The sequence below is a fragment of the Tachypleus tridentatus genome, chromosome 10 (assembly GCF_004210375.1).
Source record: "Tachypleus tridentatus isolate NWPU-2018 chromosome 10, ASM421037v1, whole genome shotgun sequence".
NCBI classification, from domain to species: domain Eukaryota; kingdom Metazoa; phylum Arthropoda; class Merostomata; order Xiphosura; family Limulidae; genus Tachypleus; species Tachypleus tridentatus.
In genome coordinates this window covers 94,543,694-94,565,695 of record NC_134834.1, presented here as the reverse complement: position 1 = coordinate 94,565,695, position 22,002 = coordinate 94,543,694, and the positions used below count along the sequence as shown (strand labels likewise).

At 35.6% G+C, this 22,002-nt stretch overlaps 1 long non-coding RNA gene across 1 annotated transcript in view; it reads left to right on the top strand.

Moving 5' to 3' along the window:
- LOC143229904 (uncharacterized) overlaps positions 1–21,800 on the top strand; it is a 67,087-nt gene extending 45,287 nt beyond the window's left edge. The window contains exon 3 of the long non-coding RNA XR_013016120.1: positions 21,672–21,800. This is a non-coding gene — a long non-coding RNA (uncharacterized LOC143229904). The remainder of the gene's footprint in view (positions 1–21,671) is intronic.
- Positions 21,801–22,002: the final 202 nt, after the last annotated feature.

Below are 22,002 nucleotides of genomic sequence, written 5' to 3'. Positions count from 1 at the left end.
AATTTCTCATCTCTGCTCAGCAGTCCATCCTGTTGTGTCTCTGAACCCCAAGTTAAAGGGTACGTGAATAATTCATTATTTTTTATAATTACCTTCTCACTAGAGAACAAACGGTTTGAACAGATGACATTGAAATGAGTAAATTATATTCACATATTGTAAGTTAGAAGATCACATTTTGAATATTTGCACAATTAAAACTACAATAAAACGTAGGGAACTTCCAGAGGAATCTACTGAAGTGCAAACGTTTACTTACGCAGGATGTAATATTTCCTTTCTTGAAAGTAAAACATAACGACTCCAAAGCACCTAAATATTTTCCACGACAGCCAAAGAACTTGTCTTTTGCTCATCTTTACATCTGATGTACCGTGAACATCAGGATAAACAAATGAGGGAATAATTTCCTCTTCTAACAGTTTGTTTTGTGTTGGAGCTAACACATTTCACATGCAAAGTTCAGGGACATGTAGAAATTTAATATACAACGATACATAAATATTCCATAACATAAACAGCGGTCCATCAACTTGAAAATGAAACTACGTCAGGAGGAAATATTTTTCCAGATATTCTATAGAGCCTTAAATACTTCCTGAGTGGCATGCATAAATAGGTCCAGAACACTTAGTTGTACTCTATTACAACGTAAATAAAGGCGGGTTGTCTGTACGCTTCTTTTGTTACGTGCTTTATTTATATTAGTTGTTATTATAAAACTTCTCGGTCCACTTGTAACGTCAAACGTGCTCCACGAGACTTAAAAAGATGAATAAATTTACTTGTCGAGGTGATAGAGAAAAAACAACAACAACACACACACAAACACGTATGTATATATTTATTAATTACTGTTAATTAGGCTCTTAATTATCTCAAATGAGCATATATCAATGCCTTGTGATGTATAGTCGTTTTTCATTGCGGAATCACAAAATGAAACGCCTGTTTTGTTTGTGTTTTTAATCTTTTTTATTGCATTGTTATACTGAATAAAACTATTTGTAAATCACAGTAAATACAACCTTGGTAGTGTACCAGTTCTGTTCAAGCGAAAGTCAGATGAGGTTGGTAATTATTCATTTCAGAAATGAAACACAACCACGAGGAGATAGTTGTTGAAGGATTTTATATTTCGAATACAAACGTATTCGATAAAATGTTTGACAGTTACCCCTCACTTACACTGAAACGAATGTTCGCGTTAAAATTATCATAGTCCAATGGGACTGGTGTTCATTCACCTTTAAAGTGATCAAAACAAGTATATTTATGTTTTCTGGCAACGTTCTTTTGTTTGAAAGTGTTGAAAAATATTTAACAAAACACTATGATTAGATTTACAGGAACATGAAGGCTGTCAACTGTTTATTAGCAAGACGTCACAAAGGTCATAGTAACAGTTTGAAGTTTAAATCAATGTTTGGCCGGGTAGTTAGGGCGCTCGATTCGTAATCTGAGGATCGCGGGTTCTAATCTTCGTCACACCAAACATGCTCGCCCTCTCAGCCGTGGGGTCGTTATTATACAACTGTCAATTCCAATACTCGTTGGTAAAAGAGTAGCCCAATAGTTGGCGGTGGGTGATGATGATTAGCTACTGCATTCCCTCTAGTGTTTCACTGCTGAATTAGAGGCGGTTAGCGCATATAGCCCTCGTGTAGTTTTGCACAATATTTAAACAAAACAGTGTCATTGTAATAAAGATATTCCAACTGCCGTCTGCAACAAAGTTAAAATTAACAAACAAAATAGTTGTTAAAATGATGCATTAAACCTTCAACTGTGCCATATTTTATATTCACCAATCGGATCGGAAATTTCATTAATTTTATGTTGTTTATAAAATTACTGTTACAGATTAGTTTGTATGTTTGGAACGATGCACAAAGCTACACAATGGGCTATTTCTGCTCTGCCCACAACGGGTATCGAAACTCGGTTTCTAGTGATGCGAGTCTGCAGACTTACCTCTGTACCAGTAGGTGGCGTTAGAGATTAGATTTGTTTGTTTTTGAATTTCGCACAAGGCTACTCGAAGGCTATCTGTGCTAGCCGTCCCTAATTTAGCAGTGTAATACTAGAGGGAAGGCAGCTAGTCATCACCACCCACCGCCAACTCTTGGGCTACTCTTTTACCAACGAATAGTGGGATTGACCGTCACATTATAATGCCCCCACGGCTGGGAGGACGAGCATGTTTGGCGCGACGGGGATGCGAACCCGCGACCCTCAGATTACGAGTCGCACGCCTTAACACGCTTGGCCATGCCGGGTCTAGAGATTAGATCTTTGTCAAATATAGTATAGAAATATCGTATTTCCTATGAGGTTTAACAGTCGATTATTCGCCATTTCTAAATTTTAAATTCAGTTTGAGTAAAAGTATACATCTGATAGCGGTAATGTTTGACTTGTTTATATCTTCCAAGCATGTGTCATGTCTTAATGATTACGACTGCTTGATGAATTGATTTAGCTCGTGCACCCGTTTTCTGTACGTGGAGTCGTGGGAATTTTTTTTGAGCGTTCTTGAGACGTTAGAACATTTCTCATCTCGCTGGGTTTTCAGTGCACGTTTATTCTCCCGAGGCCCGGCATGGCCAAGCGTGTCAAGACGTGCGACTCGTAATCCGAGGTTCGCGAGTTCGCATCCCCGTCGCGCCAAACATGCTCGCTCTTTCAGCCGTGGGGGCGTTATAATATGACGGTCAATCCCACTATTCGTTGGTTAAAGAGTAGCCCAAGAGTTGGCGGTGGGTGGTGATGACTAGCTGCCTTCTCTCTAGTCTTACACTGCTAAATTAGGGACAGCTAGCGCAGATAGCCCTCGAATAGCTTTGCGCGAAATTCAAATACAAACAAACAAACAATTATTTTCCCGATGGAGAAGAATTGAAGCTTTACGACTTATCGCTTTAATTTTTAGCGCTTTAATTACGAAAAGCTTACTAACACCACAAATGTTTTATAATTAAGAAAACCTATAAATTTCAATGAAGAATAAATAAATATATTTACATTAAAACGTTATTTTTAGTTTATCACACGGGATCGAAACATTTCACCAAATATGCTTGCCCTTTCAGCAGCGGGTAGTTTATAATGTGACGGTCATTCCAACTGTCTGATTCCCCCATCCCTCCACTACTTTCTTTACCAATCTATAAGCACGTGTGGAATTGGTTTTTTATCTCAAGTTTATTCTTGGCAATCTTAAGATCATGTCACACAATTAATTTAGTTACCATTAGATATTAGTAGTAGGCCTACCACATCTTTAAATACTACATTTTATGTATAGCCCTCGGGAATTTCAAGAATTAGAACATGGTTTGGTTTTTGGAATTTCGCACAAAGCTACTCGAGGGCTATCTGTGCTAGCCGTCCCTAATTTTGCAGTGTAAGACTAGAAGGAAGGCAGCTAGTCATCACCACCCACCGCCAACTCTTGGGCTACTCTTTACCAACGAATAGTGGGATTGACCGTCACATTATACACCCCACGGCTGGGAGGGCGAGCATGTTTGGCGCGACCCTCGGATTACGCGCTTGGCCATGCCAGGCCAGAATTAGAACAATGTATGGCAATAGTTTTACAACCACACTATGTTCGTATCCATTGCCGTAGACGCTTTCGCTCAGACCATAGCTCATCAGGCGGTTTGGAGCAGAAAAATACAGTAATGGTCGTAACGTTATTTAAATAAGCCATTTATCACAACAACAGTTATTATATTGTGAAAATCTACAAAAGACTAGATATAGAATGCAGTGTTAAAAGAAAACATACCAGGCTTAGTGCTGAATGAGTAGATATAAGTAAAATAATTATTATAATGCCTCGCCAATTCGTAACAGACACTCCCACCATAGCAACTGTTGTTGTAACAAATGGTTTGTTGTGTTTCAACAGAACTAATGACTTCTGGACTGAGCGAAAAGTGTCATCAGCAGTAGATGCAATGAGTATGGTATACCTACTTTTCATTATGAGAAATTTCTAATAGATTAGATATTGAATGTTGTGTTAAAAGATATAACACGTGCTCACGCTAGAATAGTGTGTGTTTTTCCTATAGCAAAGCCACATAGGGCTATCTGCTCAGCCCACCGAGGGGAATCGAACCCCTGATTTTATCGTTGCAAATCCGGAGACATACCGCTGAACTAGCGGGGGCGTGCTAGAATAGTAATATCAGATAGTTTGTGATCAGGTGTGCCTTATTATTAAAGTTCGATACGTATTTCTGCTAAGAGTTTGTATGGTTTGTAATTAACTACAAAGCTAGACAATGGGCTGTTTGTGCTCTGGCCACTACGGGTATCGAAATTAGGTTTCTAGCGGAACGTTGTCAGTCCGCAGACATGTCGCTCTGGCACTCGGGGGCGAGTTTGTATGGACAATGTTGCTTATAAAATTACCATTGTTTAACAGAAATATAGTTTTTGCTTTTATTTCCATTGTATCCAAACTAATAACATGATATCTAAAACAATGTTGTCGTGTCCACAACATTATTAGAGTACCTATAAAGATATCGTGACACCCAGAGTAATACTGTGGAGTATATAATAATATGACAACAACCAAATTAACACCTTTGTGTGAATGACAATATAATAACATCCACAGTAACACTGTGGTATATACAACAGTATCATACCATCCAAAGTAATACCTGTTTGTTTGTTTGTTTGTTTTTTTGTTTTAATTTCGCACAAAGCTACTCGAGGGCTATCTGCGCTAGCCGTCCCTAATTTTGCAGTGTAAGACTAGAGGGAAGGCAGCTAGTCATCACCACCCACCGCCAACTCTTGGGCTACTCTTTTACCAACGAATAGTGGGATTAACCGTCACATTATACGCCCCCACGGCTGGGAGGGCGAGCATGTTTAACGCGACTCGGGCGCGAACCCGCGACCCTCGGATTACGAGTCGCACGCCTTACGCGCTTGGCCATGCCAGGCCTTCAAAGTAATACCTTGGCGAGTATAACAGTATCATAACATCTAAAGTAACCCTGTAGTATAAATAACTATATAATTACTTCCGGCATGCACCTTTACTATACTGTGTGTAATAATACACAGTGTTTGGTAATATCACCTTTTGGCCACCAACCTTGCCCATTTAAGTTTTATTATTTTAAGCTTTTTTATATACGCAGTAAAGAAAACTCAGTCTGTTCATTGAATAATCTTTGTGAATAATTTCTTTGTTAAAATTATGTTTTACTACTCACGTTGCTACAACAACTAAGTCTGTTTGTATGATATAATTCGAATTTCAGTTGCACAATAGAATCTGAATCTACAGGGTGGCCCGTAAGTCCCTACCCATTCATATATCTTATACATCCAGTGTGTCTGTGTGCTGTCCCTCATTCTCGCTGCATAATATTATGCGACGCCATATTCTGTGAGACATTTTCCTCAACATAGCAGGGGTTATTGTTCCAAATGTCACGGTAACAGCTGCCTTCAGCTCATCATTAGTATCATAACGTTGTTCAGACACAATGTCCTTTATGTATCCCCAAAGAGAGTTATCACATGTATTCTTGCGCTCATGTACCCATGTACTTGTCACAATACGCTCTTCAAGTGTAAATGGGCTTACATCGGCCATATTTTTCTGAAAAAAAAGAAAGAAACAAGTTTATAATACATGCGTAATTGAATATAACATAACATATGGATGGGTAGGGATGGGCCACCCTGTAGTTCACGTAAACATAGCACTCAGTTTAGAATAAAATAGAAAAAAAAAAACACATTTAAACTATATATAAAAGTTTCTAAATAAAAATTAAAAATATACCACTGGGACGAACAGTTGTCAGATATAATAGTTTAAAATATTAGGTTTTTCATCTATTTATTAATGACCCCTTACTTTCACCTGTGACGAGCTAATCTTAAATCATTAACCTGAAAACCATCACAAAGTTCTATTAAGATGGCTTCAACCTTCCAAAAATCGTCTCTTGTCAATCAATCCCTTTCCATATTGTTGGTTCTGCAGTGATCATTTGTAATACTGCGTGTTTGCTCGAAAGAAATTTTTAACACGTGATTTAATCTATGTTAGCATTAGATGTAGCTTTTCTCAAACACGAAAGCTGGCATACAGAAACGTGTGCGTTAACTCAAAATAAATATATCTAAATTAGGAATTTGTTCTATGAAGGGTAGGTCCTCCTCCCATGGTTTTGTTTTTCTTTATTCGTTATTTTTTAAAGCTAGGCTGAGTTCAAAAGTTAATCACTTGGTATGCAGCCAAATTACACATAGTGTTTTCGCTGTTTGCCAACTATTTTTAAGTTGTATATAAACAGTCGAAGTGATTATGTTGTAGTCATCTCTCACACTGTATCCATTAAAATACTATTAACACTGAGATATTCCAAACTAGAACTTAAATGTGGATATTTTAACGAATATTTTTATCTGTGTTTTTTATGCTTTGACATTTGGTGAGAACATTTAAAACACCTATTTTATAGTATTACCAGAAACTACAGTGTGCTGCTAATAACTAAAATAGCACGTGATCACGCGTTAATTTAAGAAGAATGAAAGGAAATGCCCCTCGCTAGTACAGCGGTAAGTCTACGGATTTACAACGCTAAAATCAGGGGTTCGATTCCCCTCGGTGGGCTTAGCAGATAGCCCGATGTGGCTCTGCTATAAGAAAACACTATTCATTGATAAAAAACGTAGTCCAAGAAATAGCGGTGGGTGGTGGTGACTAGCTGCCTTCCCTCTAGTCTCACGCTGTTAAATTAGGGACGACTATCGCAAACAGCCCTCTTGTAACCTTGCGCAAAATTAAAAAAAAAAAAATCCCTTAGCCATAACATACTTGTACATATTCAATCTCTAATTTGTTTCTACGCATATAACACATTCATTTTTAATACATATGTATTGACAGCATTTTCTATGTGTCTAACCCCTAACGTTTTCCTACTTGTATGTATATAAATTATAAATGTACGTCCTTATATATGTATACATAACCGGTGACTTCATTCGTAACTTATTATTCGTATCCTGTAAAACCATAAATTTGTTCCTACTTATACTGAGTCTCAAACGTATTTTTTACAAACATATTCCGTATCGCATTTTTCTAGTTATTTAATTATAAAATGCCTTCCTTTCTTTCAAAACAGAAAAAAAGCCGAGCATTCCCAGGTGGTTGGGGCGCTCGACTCGCAGTTTGAGATTAGTGTGTTCGAATCCCTGTCACATGAAATACGATGGCCCTTTCAGCTGTAGGGTGTTATAATGTAACAGTCAATCCCACTACTCGTTGGCAAAAGAGTAGCCGAAGAGCTAGCTCTAAGTGGTGATGACCAGCTACTTTCTCTAAATTAGGGACGGCTAGCATAAATAGCCCTTGTAGCTTTGCACGAATTTCAAAGCAAGCAAAAAATATGCTAAATATACAAAGTTTTTCGTAAAACTTTGTGTGGAATTTTAGCTCGACCTGAAAACACTAAAAATAGAATATTAGCTCATTCTGGAACGATGTTAAGGTCTGCTATACAGCCCAAATTCTGGGTACCTGACCCGTGGAAGCGAAGAGTGAGCTTCTTGTTGTTACAATTATTCTTCTAATGGAACAATGTGTCAGTTAATACTACAAAAGTATTTCACTTACATGTTCAGATTATTTTTTGATGCTTCATAATTTCTACATCATGTTTATATGTAAGCTAAATTAGAAGTAAAAGTAGTCCAAACTTTGAACTAGCCAAGTACTCTCTAATTCCAACAGTGGCCCTGCAATCATTACAGTTCAACGTAAAATTTCTTTAAGAATTAGTACCACAATAAACACGTTTTGTTTCTAAACAAGCACTTGTTTTAAATGGTCATGAGGAAACGTTTACCCAACATGTGGAGCATGCGAAAACATTATGACAAAGCAATACCGTTTGTGAGCACGTATGTGTTTGTTTTCAAAAGATACTCCTGTTAGGTGTTGTAGTGATTTTGTAAGACCTTGAATAGTAACAGTTCTATTGTACTTGTCGATTTGTTGATCGATAAAACCTATTCTTCATCGATCAACAGACTCTATCATCTATTAACTGATTATTAAAACGTTTAGTGTTTATAGATTTGTTTTCTCCTTAGCCAAAAATATTATTTAATTCATTGACACTTGGAGTAATCCAACATTTATAGCATCTTGAATATAACCTTGTAGGTTTCGTACATCAATCAAATGATCTACGAATTGAGCGAAATGTTAACCCACAGAAAGTGTTTGTAGCACTTGTAAACAACACAAGTTACTTATCTTCCCTCTTATAAAAAAAGATCATTCTTTAGTTTCAAATTCAGAATCATGAAACAGTTTTACGTTGGATACTAGTGTTTCTATAGTAACTTAACTTTGTCCAGTGTCCTGCATTCAATCTGAAACTCTCTCACACACCAAGCGAATGTTCCATTGGTTAAACTAAAGACTTAGTCCTCTTCGAATTGCTAATATAAGGCATTTTTTAATAACTCGACATCTCAGCTACCACACGCGCTCTTGCTGGTCGTAAAGAAACGTATCGTTTTTATTGGATGCAGTCACTAAAGGTCTTATATAGGTAACAGAATTTTGACGCTCGTTGAATTGTAATTGATATTTTTTACACTTACATATAAGGCAGTTAAAAATTACAATAAAAAGAAACCATAGTCTAGCTAGAAACATCCGTAATTCTCCAGTGGTTCAGTCATGTTGTAAGTCTTAATAAGGAAAGCTCTCCCGAGTTGCTCTGTTAGTTAATTATATCTGTAGTATGTAGCAAGTAAACAGTGATATCTTCATTCAGGCTAAAGCAATAAAATAACTAACATATTTTAGAAGTTTTTGTTTTTTTTCAGAACGTGAAAGTATTGACTTACATTCTTCTGAAGTAAAGGTATTTCGTTTTCTCCATATCTCCTTATTACAGTATTTTTTTTACCAGTAAAGCATCTTGCTTTTTTACGTATTTAAACGCCAAGTGGGTTAAGGCGTTCGACTCGTAATGTGAGGGTCACGGGTTCGAATCCTTGTCGTACCAAACATGCTCGACCTTTCAGCCGTGGGGGCGTCATAATGTGATGGTTAATCACACTATTCCTATGTAAAAGAATAGCCCAAGAGTTGGCGGTGGATAGTGATGACTAGCTGCCTTCTCTCTAGTCTTACACTGATAAATTAAGGATGGCAAGCGCAAATAGCCGTTGTGTAGCTTTGCGCGAAATTCAAAACAAACGTATTTTAACCTCTCAAATTGTTTTTTTTTTCTGTTTTGTTAGGTAACTCTCGAGTAGTTTTGCGCGAAATTCAAAACACTAAACAAACAAACTTTTGTTAGGTAACCAATGATTATCGTGCGGCCTGAAATTACTGTGTCCTTTATTTTAAAGAAGTAACTTATGTAGATACAACATGTGAAATTTCACATGACGTTTGGATTATTTTAGTAACACTTTGATGTCTGTTATGACACATAAATGTATTTTTAACAATATTAGCTTTAAATTTTGTTAACTATAGCACAGTTTTAAAACGGGTTAACGCGTTCGACTCCTAATCCGAGGGGCGCGGGTTCGCATCCCCGTCGCGCCAAACATGCTCGCCCTTTCTTTCAGCCGTGGGGGCGTTATAATGTTACGGTCAATCCCACTATTCGTTAGTAATAGCGTAGCCCAAACAGTTGGCGGTGGGTGGTGTTGACTAGCTGCCTTCCCTCTAGTCTAACACTGCTAAATTAGGGACGGCTACCACAGATACCCCTCGAGTAGCTTTGTGCGAAATTTAAAAACAAACAAACTAAAACGGGTTACATTCCCAAATGAGGTTATTTTAGTTTTCTTAGTTTACTCAGCCATCGCCAGGTGTTTCTGAACTTAAATAATTAACGTTTAATCGCGTTTTGAATGGAAGTTTTTATTAGGTTACGCTATAACTTATGCTATTTTTTAAAAAATTTTCTCAATAATGTTATAAGAATGTATCAAAACACATACAAAAAAATCAGTGCCTACATTTTGAAACCCTATCACTTGATTAACGTCTGTTTACTCAGTTCCCTCCAGGCGATTCTGGTCATAACTCATTCACATTGGACATTAAATCACATTACGTGCAAAGACTCTGTAAAAACGTTGACTAGCAGTGAAGTGGAATTTCTCGGTAATACAATAATAAAAGTAATGGAGTAGAAATATGGAGGAAGTAAATTGATTGTAACCCGCTACAGACAGGCAATAAACAGGATTCTAACAATCCTGCTGTAAGTGTTATTAAACTACTTGTACGTTTTCCTTAGTGTGTCATTAAAGATATTTAACACGAGTAATTTGCATATAATTTTCTTGCATTACTTCCTCTACCCAGGAACGAGTATTGAAAGGCCAGTGTTTAATATCGATAATTCTGTTTAATGTAGTAAAGAAATTAATAGTTTATTAATATTATTATTGTTTGTTTTTTGGAATTTGACCGTCACATTATACACCTCCCCCAAGGCTGGGAGGGCGAGCATGTTTAGCGCGACGCAGACGCGAACGCGAACCCGCGACCATCGGATTACTAGTCGCACGCCTTACGCGCTTGGCCATGCCAGGCCCTTTAATATTATTAATGAAGATACCTTAATTAATTAATTATTTAATATTAATTTAGTGAAAACTTACTCTTAGACACGGGAAAACACCAAACGTTTATCAAACGTTTTTCCTTTACCAGATTGTATGAGTAATAAAACCGAGAGCAATCAAATTGTCATGTTATTTTCTAAACGCTAATCTGAATTTCGAGTTGTAATTAATATAATTGCTTTTGTGTTTTTGAAACATTAAAAATTATGAGGAAGACTAATAGTTGCTAATAAGTGTTGACGTTCGACTCGTTATCCGAGGGACCCGGGTTCTAATCCCGGTCGCACCAAACATGTTCGCCCTTTCAGCTCGTGGGGGGCGTTATAATATGGTGGTCAATCTCACTACTCGTTGGTTAAAAGAGTAGCTCAAGAGTTGGCGGTGGGTGGTGATGACTACCTGCCTTTCCTCTAGTCTTACACTGCTAAATTAGGGACGGCTAGCGCAGATAGCCCTCGTGTACCTTCACGCGAAATTCAAAACAAACCCTATCACCTCTCCGGGATTACAGATTTACAATGCTCAAACCAGGGGTTCGATTCCCCTTAGTAGGCGCAGCAGAGAGCCCGGTATGGCTTGGCTTTAAAAAAACACACACAAAAACTAAAACTGATTTCAACAAGTTAAATCTTTTAAAATAGATAAATTGCACGAAAGTTATTAAGTATCAATAAAAACAACAGATTTACTCAATAGACTTTCCTCACCACATATTTTTGTCTCATGTAATACATTATTGTATCTGCAATTCAAGTATGAAAACTATTTAAAGTTTAATATATAACAGAAAGACTTCATATTTATTTGGGAAAATTATCACATCTGTTGGAACAAAAACGATAATTTTAGATGTGTCAGAATATAAACTACGTGTACATGTTAATAGAGACGAAATACTATTTACTTGAGTATAAAATACAGTAATCTGACCTTATTCTGTAATGTTATAAGGTCACTGCCAAGTGAACTTCCATCTTAAAATGCCAATGACAAGTATAACATAATTCAGAGGAAATTTAAATACGCTTTCATTTTCATTATACAGTAACTTAATAAGTTCCTATATGAATATTTATTGTTCCATAGAACGTTCTCGCGTTTCTAAGTAACAGAATGTAGTTATTTTTGAACATTTATTATTAGCAGGTTGTGTAAAGTCGTTGCTAATTTTATAGATATATTACTTTTTTTTGGCATGAAGACCACATAAGATAAACACATTAAGCAGACCTCTAAAATGTACTGTATGAAACGTGCTATATTTAAGATAAGTTATGGTACTTTAAAATGTTTTCAACTCAAGATTAAATTAATTATAATTGAAATAAATAATGGAATAATTCTTGTTTTATTCCCCTCAGAACAATCAAATTTATGCTTAAGGTATCAACAGTTTGTTTGTTTTGAATTTCGCGCAAAGCTACTCGAGGGCTATCTGCGCTAGCCTTCCCTAATTTAGCAGTGTAAGGCTAGAAGGAAGGCAGCTAGTCATCACCACTCACCGCCAACTCTTAGGCTACTCCTTTACCAACGAATAGTGGGATTGACCCTCATATCATAACGCCCCCACGGCTGAAAGGGCGAGCATGTTTGGTGTGACCGGGATACGTGGTAGGGACTAAGGAGCTAAGTAAAGTTATTTTCTTCGTGAACTTAGCTTTTCATATTCAGATAAATATATATATATATATATATACAAATACATACTTTAAAGGTGCTAATTTCTTATTCTATAATAGTTTTGTTTTTAAATGTTTGAATGCATTCTAGCATATAAGTCAATAAAATTAAAGATGAAATTATTTCACTTTTCATTTTTTATAGCTGCTACGAAGATAGAAACTGAAATGTCCAGGTGGTTAAGACACTCGACTCATAATCTGAGGGTTGCGAGTTCGAATCCCCGTCACACCAAACATGCTTGTCCTTTCAGCTGTAGGGGCGTTAATATGTTACGTTCAATTCCATTATTCGTTGGTAAAAGAGCAGCCCAAGAGTTGGCGGTGGGTTGTTATGACTAGCTGACTTCCCTTTAGTCTTACACTGCTAAATTAAGACGGCTAGCGCAGTTAGCCCTCGTGTAGCTTGGGCGAAATTCAAAAACAAAGAAACAAACAGAAACTGAAACTTTGCCAAACACGTTTTAATTAATTGATTATATGCAAAATCACGTATTTTGATGAATAAATTAAAAAAAAAAACACGTTACGTTTTGATTGAATTGAAAAGTGTTTCAAAATTTATAGTGCAAATTATGAATACATAAATTTAAGCCCTCCAGTGGCTCAGCGGTATGTCTGCGGACTTACAACGCTAAAAATCGGGTTTCAATGCCCCTGGTGGGCAGAGCACAGATAGCCCATCGTGTAGCTTTGTGCCTAATTCAAAAAAACAACGTAAATTTAAAAAAATATATTTCTTTTTGTTGTTCTTTATTTTGTGTAGATCGTGTATAATACATAGATTGTGTATAATAAATACTGTTTAATGCTGAAGTTAACAACAGCCTGAACTAGGTGACTTTAGTTGTTGTTGTTCACAGTCTTGTAAGCTATTTCGTATAATCTATGACTGATTACTTTCGTTCATACCCTCTAGAATGTGCTCTGAGTAACTTGGTAATTATCTTTTGTAATGAAGATAAATGGGTAAAGATAACCCTAATTCTTCTGTAAACCAGCTTCATGTTCTTCACGTATTTGCTACAGTAATACATCGTGGAAAGTCTTATAGGCGTCTTGGTTTCATTATTAAGCCTACTGTGTAGTTTATGCCAAAGAACAACAGTAACAACTACCAGACGCGCATCATTTCATTTCACAGATTTTTTCCGTTTATAGCGCCCTCTTACGGCGTTTTGTTATATTTTTGAAGTTGCAAGCTAGGTCTAATTTTATCTTCTTTTTGTTTCAAGCAATTCGAGGATGAAATAAAAATATAGCCCTTGAATAAAAAGAAAACTCTAATTTAAATTTTTATTCAAATGATATACTTTAGCTGATTCGAAGCCTAACATGTTTTAAGTTATGGTGGATCAATATTGTTGTAAGCACTATTTTAATAGTATAGTTCAATTGTTTGCTAGAAGGTGCTACTAATCATGGTGATACGCTAGGCCTAGGAAGTTCATTAAAATAACCATCTTAGGTACAGTTTTAGTTTTTCAAATTGCAACTCATTTTCCTAAAGCCTCATTTCCGTTTCTACATAATATCAAGAAAACCATCAACGAATGTTACATATTTAATGTGTACAACACCTTACGGCCAAATTTATCTCGCGTAGGAATCGGTGCTGAAGTATGATTGACACAAACAAATGAGAATGTTGACACGTATAGTCTGCTCCAGATTCCAGTCCATCGCCCTATAGCCTAGAGCTACCTGCGGTTTACCTTTATACAGCTAGCTATATTGAAATAACTAAAGTTTATTGGTCAAGGACTCAACGGCGTGTCGAAAGCAAGCCTCGAACTCGCAACCTTATGATTACAAATCTAAAGCACTGGCCACTGGGCCATTGCCGTGAGAATATCTGATAAAGAATTAGGCGAAAGATTTTTCTAAAGACTAAGAAACATTTCACGTTTCTAACCTCAATCTCGTCAATAAAATTCTATTCAAGTAGTTGAATTTGGCTACAAAACAATGACTCCAACAAACCTATTTCTTTGCAATAAATTAGGACGTTTTGTTTGTTTCTTTTTTGTTTAAAATATTTAACATATATATTACTACTTTGATTTATGTCACAAATATATTATTATGAGGATTATTTTGCATTGCTAGGTTTAGCTTAATCTGCTAATGTGTTCAAAGTTTGTTTTGTTTTGAATTTCGCGCAATGCTACTCAAGGGCTGTCTGCGCTAGCCGTCCCTATTTTAGTAGTGTAAGACTAGAGGGAAGGCAGCTAGTCATCACCACCCACCGCCAACACTTGGGCTACTCTTTTACCAACGAATAGTGGGTTGACCGTCACATTATAACGCCCCTACGGCTTAAAGGGCGAGCATATTTGGTGCGACAGGGATTCGAACCCGTGACTCTCACATTACGAGTCGAACGCCTTAACCCACCTGGGTATCCCGAGCTACTAATGTGTTCAAACCTCGTGAAATACTGGGATTCTGGCTCACAATATCGTCAAAAGGGAAGGTATTCACGTAATATATCAATATTCAATTATAGTTACATTCATTAATGGATTTATCTTCAGTTATGATTTTGCTTTAATCAGAAGTTATCGACCAGCTTGGTGAAAACCAATCTTTAAAAACACGCGAACTTAATAAGTTTTCTAAAGAATGAGCAGAGAGAAGTAAAATAAAAACAAAAGTTTTATTTATATCATGGATAAAGGGGAAAGTTTCCAAAGCAATTATTAGTTCTTGATGAGAGAAAGAAAAACATCAAAGAAATGATCCGATGGGTAAACGAGAACATATAACAAAGTGTATAATTTTCTGGATGATTAATCGATGAAGATACTGTTTACTTATTTTCAATTTGTCTTTGTATTTACAAATAAATATAATCTCTCAGCTGAAAGGGAATGAAGTAAAAGGAATATATTACGGAAGAATAAAGAGATTGTGTGAACTCACTGGAAGCAAACAAGACTCAGAAATTGGATTCAAATGGGAAAGAAAGTGGAACAAAATAAATTATACAAAGATAGTAGAACCAGCAAAACGAGTAATCTTAGAGTCTTAAGAAAGTGTTTGAAGGAAACTATGTAATCATGGCTATTTAAGGAAACAAATAATTTCTACACTCGTATGAAAGTTGAATGGTTTGGTTTGTTTTGAATTTCGCTCAAAGCTACACGAAGACTATGTGTGCTAGCCGTCCCTAATTTTGTAGTGTAAGACTAGAGGGAAGGCAACTAGCCGCCACCACCCACCGCCAACTCTTGGGCTACTCTTTTATCAACGAATAGTGGGATTGCCGTCACATTATAACGCCCCCACGGCTGAAAGGGCGAATATGTTTGGTGCGACAGGGATTCGAACCCGCGACCCTCAGATTACGAGTCCAACACCTTTACCCACCTAGCCATGTCGGGCCTCTAACGGAAGGGAAACACACTAAAAAAAGTAAATGATATTCTAATTGAAAGAAAGTATAATAAATAAAGTATGTGGCGCCCTGATTAAAAAGAAGTGTAGTACATTAAGTATGTATATATAATAGTTCTCTGAAAATGAAGTGTGATAATTAGTGTATATAGTATTCTATTTGAATTAAAAGTATAATAAATAAAGTATACATCATCCTTTAATCTCGAAGTGAAAAAGAAAATGTCACAAGGAGAGTTTGTTTTGGAAATTCTCACAAGTTACTGAGGGGGCTATCTGCCCCTAAGTTGAATTGATTAACTGTAGGAAAATCAGCTCGTCAACAATACCTGCGACCAGTTGCTCCAATCAAAGCGTGATGTTTGGACATCACTTTTATAACCCACCCTTAAACTGATAGTTTAGCACGTTAACAACCACGGTACTCTCAGATTGAAGGGAACTGTGGAAAGTGTATTATCTCAGTAAAAGCTGGGATCTCAACAAGGAGCCTTTATAATCTTTTTAATCTCAAGTGTGAGAATAAAAGTGAAACTAATTTGAGAATAAATAAATTAAAATATAACAACGACGTTAAATAAAAATTTTAGAAAAACAAATAAACTATGTGATAATTTTGGTTGTGATAATCTTAGTTGTGATAATCTTGGTTGTGATAATCTTAGTTGTGATAATCTTAGTTGTGATAATCTAAGTTGTGATAATCTTAGTTGTGATAATTTTGGTTGTGATAATCTAAGTTGTGATAATCTTAGTTGTAATAATCTTAGTTGTGATAATCTTGGTTGTGATAATCTAAGTTGTGATAATTTTGGTTGTGATAATCTTGGTTGTGATAATCTTAGTTGTGATAATCTTAATAGGAAGAAGTTTGGAACGTATTAGGTGACAGTAAGTGAAACGTGGAAATTATGTTATTTTCTTGGTGAAACGGACTTGACTCTGTTGACTTATTTGTTTATGGATTATGGATGTATCGTGGCAGCTGAATTACGCCGTTGAAATCAGTAATATCTTGAAAGACTTGTCTTCTTGGGATCAGTAGTATCTTGAAAGACTTGTCTTCTTGGGATCAGTAATATCTTGAAAGACTTGTCTTCTTGGGATCAGTAATATCTTGAAAGACTTGTCTTCTTGGGATCAGTAATATCTTGAAAGACTTGTCTTCTTGGGATCAGTAATATCTTGAAAGACTTGTCTTCTTAAGATCAGTAGTATCTTGAAAAACTTGTCTTCTTAAGATCAGTAGTATCTTGAAAAACTTGTCTTCTTGGGATCTGTAGTGTCTTGAATGACTTATCTTCTTGGGATCAGTAATATCTTCAAAGACTTATCTTCTTGGGATCAGTAGTATCTCAAAAACTAATATTCATGCTATTTTGTAAACATACATATATATATACACATACATATATATATCGTGTACATAAAAAAAAGTTGAATGAACGTTGGTTATAAATTTAAGCTTTATTATATATTCGTGTTTCCGTCTAATTTCAATGTTAGATCCCAGCATCGAACGTTTCTTTCTTCACATCAGTATAATGGATTTTTTTTGCCAGGAATTTAGAAGCTGTGTTCGTTATTACAGGATTTCAGGGTCCCAGGTTCGAATCCTCGTCACATCAAACATTATCGCTCTTTCAGCCATAGATGTGTTATAACGTGACAATCAGTACCATTGTTTTGTTGGTAAAAAGAGTAGCCCAAGAGTTGACAGTGGGTGGCGATGACTAACTACCTTTCCTCTAGTCTTACACTGCTAAATTAGGAACGGCTAACGCATATAACTCTAGCGTATCTTTGCGCGAAAATCAAAACAAAATAGCACTTGATTCGTTTGTATTCTATCAGACAAAATGATGATGTGTGGTAGTTGTGTCTGAAGCTACTGTGAATCTAGTCCATCATTCAGGTGTGTGTGCTTTGAATCACCTGCAATATTGTAAATACATACGGTTTTAAGTGCTAGCATTTTACTTTGTAAGTATAACAGAGTTATGAATCTTTGTAAGTAGCATGGATCAACAGTTTCGTTTGTTTAGTGTTTGGAAGTTCACTGTTCTTGACACAAAATTTAAAACAAATACTTTAACTATATCCACAAATGCATAGTCCAAGAGAACAAGAAATTTGTTATCTTGGATTGGTAAAGAAATTCTTGGAAATGTTCTTAACATCGTCTGATTAAAATGCCTTAATAATCAAGATATTGTGTGTGTTTTTTTCTATTTTTGCAAAGCCGCATTGGGCTATTTGTTGTGTCCACCCAAAGGGAGTTGAACCCCTTATTTTAGCGTTGTAAATTTGTGGACTTTCCGCTGTACCAGCGGGGGAGAATCGAGATCTTATCTGTGTACCGAAGATTTTCTCTAGCTTAGTACGAAACACAATTCGTTTTCAGTGATGTCGAGAAAACCCACTTGTAGAGAAATATATATGTAAAAACGGCTCGTTTGGGTTGAGAAAATATTTTACATGAAGAGCGAACAACGTTTCGACCTTCTTCGGTCATCGTCAGGTTCACAAAGAAAGAGGTAACTGACCGGAAGCTGACCACATGTTTGAAAGGGGTTGTGTAACTGAGTGTCGGAATGTAGAGGGCGGTGTTAAATGTTTGAATATATACTTTTATTTATTTTATTATATTAATATAGGTATAAAGGTGTTCCTTTATATTGGTTTATTTTGGGTTTAAGTTGTTGTATAAGTAAGGCTTCTTTAATTTTGCGTTTGTTTATGTTTGTTTCTTTATTAAGTATTTGAGTGTTTTCTATGGTTATATTGTGTTTATTTGACTTGCAGTGTTCGAAAACGTGTGAAGGTGACTTTTTATGTTCTTTTAATCTGGTTTCCATTTTTCTACTTGTTTCTCCAATATAGAAGTCGTGGCAGTTATCACATTGTATTTTATAAATAATGTTGGTGTGGTGTTTGTCAGTGTAGTTTTTACATAGTATAGACCTCAGTTTTGTGCCTGGTTTTTGAATAAATTTGGTATTAACTGGAATGCCATATTTTGTTACCAGTTTTTTGCCAAATGTTGGTTATTTGTCTGCTGATGTCAGGAGTATATGGTATACAGCAGTAATGGTTTCGTGATTTTTTGATTCGTGAGATATATTTACTTTTGTTGGTTGATTTTGCTTTCTGTCTAGGTGTGTGCATATAATGTTTTCTACGGTTTGTGGAGGAAACTTATTGATGTTGATGAAGTATTGTTTTATTTTGTCTAATTCATCGTTAATTTTATCTGGTAATCATAGTTTTATGGCTGTGTTTATTTGGTTTCTTAGTATGTTGAGTTTTTGTTTTGTTTCACGTGCTGAGTCCCAAGGAATGTATAGTCCAGTATGGGTGATTTTTCGGTGGATTTCTGTTTTGAATTGTGTGTCGGTTCTTGTAATTTTGAGGTTAAGAAATGATATTTGATTGCTTTCTTCCTGTTTACATGTGAAGTTAATGTTGGGATGTATAGAGTTAATGTGATTGAAAAAATTAAGTATGTGTTCTGTAGATCTGAATCGCGCAACCGTGTCATCTACATATCTGTATCAGTATAGTGGTGGATGTAATGCTGTGTTAATTGCTTGTGTTTCAACTTGTGTCATAAAAATATTGGCTAGAACTGGTGATATTGGGTTACCCATGCTTAGGCCATTTGTTTGTATATAGTTTTGGTTGTTGAACATGAAGTTTGTCTTTATCGTGGTGAATTCTATGAGGGTTGCTAATTGGTTACTGGGAATGCCTGTAGTTGGGTTAGGATCTCGGATATAGAGTTCTAAGGCTATCTTGCAGGCTTCAGTGGTTGGAACTTCTGTAAAGAGGGATATAACATCGAAACTGGCCATTAAGGCTTTATGATTAAGTTGATTTAGATTAGACTTGAAATTAAAAGAGTCTTTGATGAATGAGCTGGCTGATGTTATATATTTGGAGAATGCCCATGCTATGTATTTACCAAGATTGTAATTAAACGATTCATATGTGGACATTATTGGTCGTAATGGACAATCTGGTTTATGAGGTTTGGGAATGCCGTATATTTGTGGTGTGCGTGAGTCTGTTTTACATAGGTAGGAATAAAGTGTTTGTGAAATTGTGTTGTCTTTTTTCATTTGTAGTAGTAACTTGTTCAGTTGCGTCTCGTGTGTCTTTGTTGGATTTGTGTGTATTGGTTTAAATTTGTTCGTGTCTGATAGGATGTTCTTCATTTTTTGGGTGTATTCGTTCGTGTTCATTATGACTATAGCGTTACCTTTATCTGCTTTTAGAATTTTTATGTTTTTGTCTTGTTTTAGGTTTTTAATGTAATTAATGTCTCTTTTTGTAAGATTGTTTTTCAGTTTTCTGTTTTGTGGAATTATGTTGATGGTTTTGTGAGAAAATTCTTTGAAAAAATCGTTTAAGATGTTGTTTTTAGGTGTTTCTGGAAAATATAAATTTGTAATTTTACCTGGGAAGTTTGGCTGTTGGATGTCAATACAATTATCTAAGTTGTCTTCTTTCTGTTGGTTGTTTTTGGTTGTTTTCTTGTTTTTGTTTTCTGTAGAAAGTATCACAAGTCTCCTGGCTCGGTCTTCTAAACATGTTTTGATTTCTATGGTTGGAATGTACCTAGGTGCTATTGCGAAGTTGAGTCCTTTGTTAAGTAGATGTATCTCATCTGTGTTTAATTGTCGGTCAGATCTGTTAATTATGAGGTTAGTCAACGGTTTGTCATGTTGATGTCTTTTCTGTTGCTTGCATCTTAATTTTTCTAGTTTTTTGTTGTGGCAGATCTTTTTGTCTCTGTCGTTCTTAGTATTGATTTGGTTTACGTTTCGTTGTATAAGTCCGTAAATCTCTGGTTTAATGCAGCATGCCAGTTGATTGTCTAGGTTCATTTTTTGTTTTTGTAAGTCATGTAGTTCTTTGTATTTTGTGTTCAACATGGCTTTAAGTACTTTACACTGACAAATACAACACTAACATTATTTATAAAATACAATGTGATAACTGCCACGACTTCTATATTGGAGAAACAAGTAGAAAAATGGAAACCAGATTAAAAGAACATAAAAAGTCACCTTCACACGTTTTCGAACACTGCAAGTCAAATAAACACAACATAACCATAGAAAACACTCAAATACTAAATAAAGAAACAAACATAAACAAACGCAAAATTAAAGAAGCCTTACTTATACAACAACTTAAACCCAAAATAAACCAATATAAAGGAACGCCTTTATACCTATATTAATATAATAAAATAAATAAAATTATAAATTCAAACATTTAACACCGCCCTCTACATTCCGACACTCAGTTACACAACCCCTTTCAAACATGTGGTCAGCTTCCGGTCAGTTACCTCTCTCTTTCTTTGTGAACCTTACGATGACCGAAGAAGGTCGAAACGTTGTTCGCTCTTCTATGTAAAATATTTTCTCAACCCAAACGAGCCGTTTTTGCATATACAATTCGTTTTGATCAAAACTTTTCAATAATATATCTTTGACGATTTTGATGTTTTGAATTAAATAGTTATAGAAATTTCTGTCGCTGTCAAATTATGAGCAAGTAACGTTTCCATATAATTAAACTTTTCATTTTTTATATAAAAAAGAACACATCAAAACTACAATTACAGTTTATGTAGGCAACATAACAGCAACTCCTTCTGTCTAAGCTGATGAATGAAGTTCTTTTAGTTACCAGTGTAAATCTGTAATTCAACACTGTGGATCTTTTCGTTTGAACTTCTAGAATTTGAGGAGACGACGTAAAATTGCATTGTTTGACGTATGCGACAATTCCATACGAAATTTTCTATTGTGTTATAAAAAATGGAGTGTTCACTCAGGTTAATAGTTTATTTTAGTATTTCGAGTATATGCTTAATTTCAAAAATGTATTGAAGAAAATTTTCCTTTTCAGGAGAAGACCGAAGTTATTGTTGGAAATGATTGTGATGCATTGTTTGACGTATGCGACAATTCCATACGAAATTTTCTATTGTGTTATAAAAAATGGAGTGTTGATTCAGGTTAATAGTTTATTTTAGTATTTCGAGTATATGCTTAATTTCAAAAACGTATTGAAGAAAATTTTCCTTTTCAGGAGAAGACCGAAGTTATTGTTGGAAATGATTGTGATGCATTGTTTGACGTATGCGACAATTCCATACAAAATTTTCTATTGTGTTATGAACAAATAGAATATTGATTCAGGTTAATAGTTTATTTTAGTATTTCGAGTATATGCTTAA